The sequence below is a fragment of the Triticum aestivum genome, chromosome 2A (genome assembly GCF_018294505.1).
Source record: "Triticum aestivum cultivar Chinese Spring chromosome 2A, IWGSC CS RefSeq v2.1, whole genome shotgun sequence".
Taxonomy (NCBI): domain Eukaryota; kingdom Viridiplantae; phylum Streptophyta; class Magnoliopsida; order Poales; family Poaceae; genus Triticum; species Triticum aestivum.
In genome coordinates this window covers 538,356,925-538,362,788 of record NC_057797.1, presented here as the reverse complement: position 1 = coordinate 538,362,788, position 5,864 = coordinate 538,356,925, and positions in this window count along the sequence as shown.

The window sequence follows — 5,864 nt, the reverse complement described above, 5'->3', positions numbered from 1 at the left end:
CGGCCTCCAGATTCACTCCGGGGCCACCTGCAACATCTATTGTTAGGTTTGCACACATGCCGCATACTACCTGGTACCCGTATTCTTTGCATTAGATACAAATGTTACCAGGGGGACCCTTCTCGGACTCCTTCAACGTGGCAACAACGGCCCCTAGCTGGGCCTTGCACTCGTCCAGCTCTTGAGACAATTGGGAATTTTTCTCTGTAAGAACCTGCACAAATAATGATCCTTAAATCAGTTGCGTTAACTGTTTCAAGTCTCAGGGGCTACTGATACATATAATCGTCAGATTTGCTTACCCGTATATCCCTTACATACTGGTCCGTGGCTCTGGCTAGACCATTTTGAGCAGCACGGATGTAGGCGTCTTTGGAATTGAAGGCATCAAATGCCTCTGGTGAGAAACAATCGTCACAGAGTATGGCCCGGTGACGCCTGTGATTCATGGCGCTCTCCACTTTTGAATTTGTAGCGGATAGTCCATCTTCATCCTCTGTAGGAGGAGCATCCGGCGTCCGCCCCGTGTTGGCTTCCGCCTCTATGTCCGGCCCTGGAGCCCGACTGGTGGAGGCGTGATCGGCAGCCTCTCCGGATATAGTCCGGCGAGCGTTTTTTCTATTAAGAAACATGGACGTCAGTATATTTTGAGAAAGACGACAACCACGGAGCGAGGTTTTGTGTCATACCTCTGCGCCGGCGTCTCCATCCTGACCGCCTTCCTTTTCGGCCTACCCGGCCTCGGTGCCTCTTGTTGGCGAGTTGCTGCGGGTTCGGCACGGCGTCCCGAATGCCTTCCCTGTAAAATACCATATGTGTACGGTAGGTGAAGTGCATAAAAGGGGATCCTATTTTTTGGAGTTGAGATTTTGGTTTTTCTTACATGCGACGCAGGGAGTAGTCCGGGATAGTCGGCGTTATGGCCACCATGGCGTCATCGCAGCTCAATTGACAGAATTGCCTATCTATCAGCTCCACAAATATGTCCAGATTCTCTTTGAGTCCGGGATCGAGGGCCCGGTGAGGGTCCTCCGGTTGTGGAGGTGGACTGTTGACCTCCCTCACAGCTTTTTGCAGTTCCTGCTATGAAATGGCAAGGTGAGTACCTATGACGAAGAATGCGGGAAGGATGGGAGTAAAGAGGTACAACTCACCCAGCTTGCAGGGTTGTACATGGAGAATCCATCCCGTGGATTGATACGGATGAACTCCTCTTCTTCACCCTTGAATAACTCGGACAATTTTTTTCCTAAAGCATCAGCAGAGTCCGGTCCCTTACGTCCACAATGGGTGGCATCATCTTGCCCGTTAAAACACCACAGGGGGTGCCCTCGATATTGAAGTGGTTGCACTCCCGCATTATGCATATTGACATAACCTCGATTATTGTCACTCCTGATTGAGCCAGTGCTTTAATTCGGTTCATCAGGTAAAGGACTTCTTCGTTGCCTTCCTCCTGGGGGCTCCGTGGGCACCAGCTTCGGCGTTTCTTTGCCGCCGCGTTCCCTTAAGCTTCTCTATAAGCTCCCCCATGCCTACGGGCGGGGACGCGGATGGCCACAAGGCTTGGGAAATACCCTGCATCACCTGCCGAACTTGCTCATGCAGTTGTGAGAGCTCTGGTAGAAGATAACCCGAAGACCCGGTTATCTCCTCCGCGGGACGACCCATCAGCATACCTGCAGACATAACGATGTTAGCCGGCTTCTTCGCCGAACTCCTTTAAAAAAGTTCGTTCAAGCACTTACTAAAAATGCCGCGCCAAAGCCGTTTATTCTCCTTCGCGGAGTCCGCAAGCTGGGCTCGGACATCTTTCAGTTCCACGCCAATGGATATTGGCGTCTTCGAGATCATTTTTCTCCTGCCTGACTCGCGTCAGCACGCGTTCGCCAGCATTTCACTTTCGAACATCACGTGCCGCATCCGCCATCACGGCCTCCTGATTCACTTCGGGGCCACCTACAACATCTATTGTTAGGTTTGCACACATGCCGCATACTACCTGGTACCCGTATTCTTTGCATTAGATACAAATGTTACCAGGGGGGCCCTTCTCGGACTCCTTCGACGCGGCAACAACGGCCCCTAGCTGGGCCTTGCACTCGTCCAGCTCTTAAGACAATTGGGAATTCTTCTCTATAAGAACCTGCACAAATAATGATCCTTAAATCAGTTGAGTTAACTGTTTCAAGTCTCAGGGGCTACTGATACATATAATCGTCAGATTTGCTTACCCGTATATCCCTTACATACTGGTCCATGGCTCTGGCTAGACCATTTTGAGCAGCACGGATGTACGCGTCTCCGGAATTGAAGGCATCAAATGCCTCTGGTGAGAAACAAGCGTCACAGAGTATGGCCCGGCGACGCCTGTGATTCATGGCGCTCTCCACTTCTGAATTTGTAGCGGATAGTCCATCCGCATCCTCTGTAGGAGGAGCATCCGGCGTCCGCCCCGTGTTGGCTTCCGCCTCTATGTCCGGCCCTAGAGCCCGACTGGTGGAGGCGTGATCGGCAGCCTCTCCAGATATAGTCCGGTGAGCATTTTTTCTATTAAGAAACATGGACATTAGTATATTTTGAGAAAGACGACAACCACGGAGCGAGGTTTTGTGTCATACCTCTGCGCCGGCATCTCCGTCCTGACCGCCTTCCTTTCCGGCCTACCCGGCCTCGGTGCCTCTTGTTGGCGAGTTGCTGCGGGTTCGGCACGGCGTCCCGAATGCCTTCCCTATAAAATACCATATGTGTACGGTAGGTGAAGTGCATAAAAGGGGATCCTATTTTTTGGAGTTGGGATTTTGGTTTTTCTTACGTGCGACGCAGGGAGTAGTCCGGGATAGTCGGCCGTTATGGACACCATGGCGTCATCGCAGCTCAATTGATTGAATTGCCTGTCTATCAGCTCCACAAATATGTCCGGATTCTCTTCGAGTCCGGGATCGAGGGCCCAGTCAGGGTCCTTCGGTTGTGGAGGTGGGCTGTTGACCTCCGTTACAGCTTTTGGCAGTTCCTGCCGTGAAATGGCAAGGTGAGTACCTACGACGAAGAATGCAGGAAGGATGGGAGTAAAGAGGTACAACTCACCCAGCTTGGTGGGTTGTACATGGAGAATCCATCCCGTGGCTTGATACGGATGAACTCCTCTTCTTCTCCCTTGAATAACTCGGACAGAATTTTTGCTAAAGCATCAGCGGAGTCCGGTCCCTTACGCCCGCAACGGGTGGCATCATCTTCCCCGTTAAAACACCACAGGGGGTGCCCTTGATATTGAAGTGGCTGCACTCCCCGCATTATGCATATTGACATAACCTCGATTATTGTCAATCCTGATTGAGCCAGTGCTTTAATTTGGTTCATCAGGTAAAGGACTTCTCCGTTGCCTTCCTCCTGGGGGCTCTGTGGGCGCCAGCTTCGGTGTTTCTTTAGAGGAGGATTGTTGAACTCAGGAAGACCCCGCCAAACAGGATCTGGAAGGGGAACGTCCTCCATATAAAACCACTCCGAAGGGCTGTCTTCGGACGTCTTCTTCGGAGTACCGGACAGGTATCCGGTCTCGGCGATGCGCCATATTTCGGCTCCGCCCACCTGATAAAGTGACCCCTTCTGTGTGCGGGGCAGAAGGCAAAATAACCTTTTCCACAGCTCGAAATGAGCCTCGCAGCCCAGAAACAGCTCACAAAGGGCAACATAACCGGCGAGTGTGTAATATGGAAGCAGGGGTGAAATTATGCAGTTGGAGGCCGTAAAACTCCTGGAGCCCGCGGAGGAATGGATGAATTGGAAATCCCAGTCCCCTTAGTAAGTAATGGACAAGGCATACCCGCTCCCCCTTAGAGGGGTTGGGGAAGCTCTCCGCTTGCTCCCCGCCATTGTAGGTGGCGAGCCCAGCTCGGAGGGGGACCATATACGCTGGAGGGAGAAATCCCTGAGTCTGCAGCTCTACTAATCGATTGTGCGGGACGGAACACCTTTGCCAATCACCGGGCTTAGGGCTACGGGGGCGGGAGGAGGAGTTGCGATGGTCGGCCATGATGGAATGGATTTTTTCCGAGTGCGCTCCGATGAATTCTTGCCGTGGGAGGATGGTGTGGATTGGATCTAAGAATCCCCATCCCTTCAATAGAAAATTTATTTACCTGGCTAGGGGGGCGAATGTAAAAACGCCCTGGCTCCTCGCATTCGCTCGACGCATGGAAGATGGCCCTTATTGGGCACAGAAGCCAAGAGGTCCAACATTTATGGGAGCCGGACACTACTTAACAGATATTCAAGATTTAGAGAAGAACCCGCCTTGCAATGCCGAAGACAATACTGCGCACCGGACTCATCGTCATTGAAGCCTGGTTCAGGGGCTACTAAGGGAGTCCTGGATTAGGGGGTCTCCGGACAGCCGGACTATATCCTTTGGCCGAACTGTGGGACTATGAAGATAGAAGATTGAAGACTTCGTCTCGTGTGTGGATGGGACTCTACTTGGCATGGAAGGCAAGCTAGGCAATACGGATATGTATATCTCCTCCCTTGTAACCGACCTTGTGTAACCCTAGCCCCCTCCGGTGTCTATATAAACCGGAGGGTTTTAGTCCGTAGGACAACATACAATCATACCATAGGCTAGCTTCTAGGGTTTAGCCTCTACGATCTCATGGTAGATCAACTCTTATAATACTCATATCATCAAGAACAATCAAGCAGGACATAGGGTATTACCTCCATCAAGAGGGCCCGAACCTGGGTAAACATCGTGTCCCCTGCCTCCTGTTACCATCCGCCTTAGACGCATAGTTCGAGACCCCCTAGCCGAGATCCGCCGGTTTTGACACCGACAGCTACTATCCTTTTTCCACACTTGTGCTTCAAAGTAGCACCATGATCTTCATGATAAAGAGTCTCTATGATATCACTTTCATATACTAGTGGGAATTTTTCATTATAGAACTTGTCTTGTATATTCCAATGATGGGCTTCCTCAAAATGCCCTAGGTCTTCATGAGCAAGCAAGTTGGATGCACACCCACTTAGTTTCTTTTGTTGAGCTTTCATATACTTATAGCTCTAGTGCATCCGTTGCATGGCAATCCCTACTCACTCACATTGATATCTATTGATGGGCATCTCCATAGCCCGTTGATACGCCTAGTTGATGTGAGACTATCTTCTCCTTTTTTGTCTTCTGCACAACCACCATTCTATTCCACATATAGTGCTATGTCCATGGCTCACGCTCATGTATTAGGTGAAGATTGAAAAAGTTTGAGAACATCAAAAGTATGAAACAATTGCTTGGCTTGTTATCGGGGTTGTGCATGATTTAAATTTTGTGTGTGATGAAGATAGAGCTTAGCCAGACTATATGATTTTGTAGGGATAACTTTCTTTGGCCATGTTATTTTGAGAAGACATAATTGCTTAGATAGTATGCTTGAAGTATTATTATTTTTATGTCAATACTAAACTTTTATCTTGAATCTTTCAAATCTGAATATTCATACCACAAATAACTGAATTACATTGAAAATTATGTTGAGTAGCATTCCACATCAAAAATTCTATTTTTATCATTTACCTACTCGAGGACGAGCAGGAATTAAGCTTGGGGATGCTTGATACGTCTCCAACGTATCTATAATTTTTGATTGTTCCATGCTATATTATATTCTGTTTTGGATGTTTAATGGGATTTATTATACACTTTTATATTATTCTTGGGACTAACCTATTAACCGGAGGCCCAGCCCAAATTGCTGTTTTTTGCCTATTTTAGTGTTTCAAAGGAAAAGGATATCAAACGGAGTCCAAACGGAATGAAACCTTCGGGAACGTGATTTTTGGAACAAACGTGATCCAGAGGACTTGGAGTC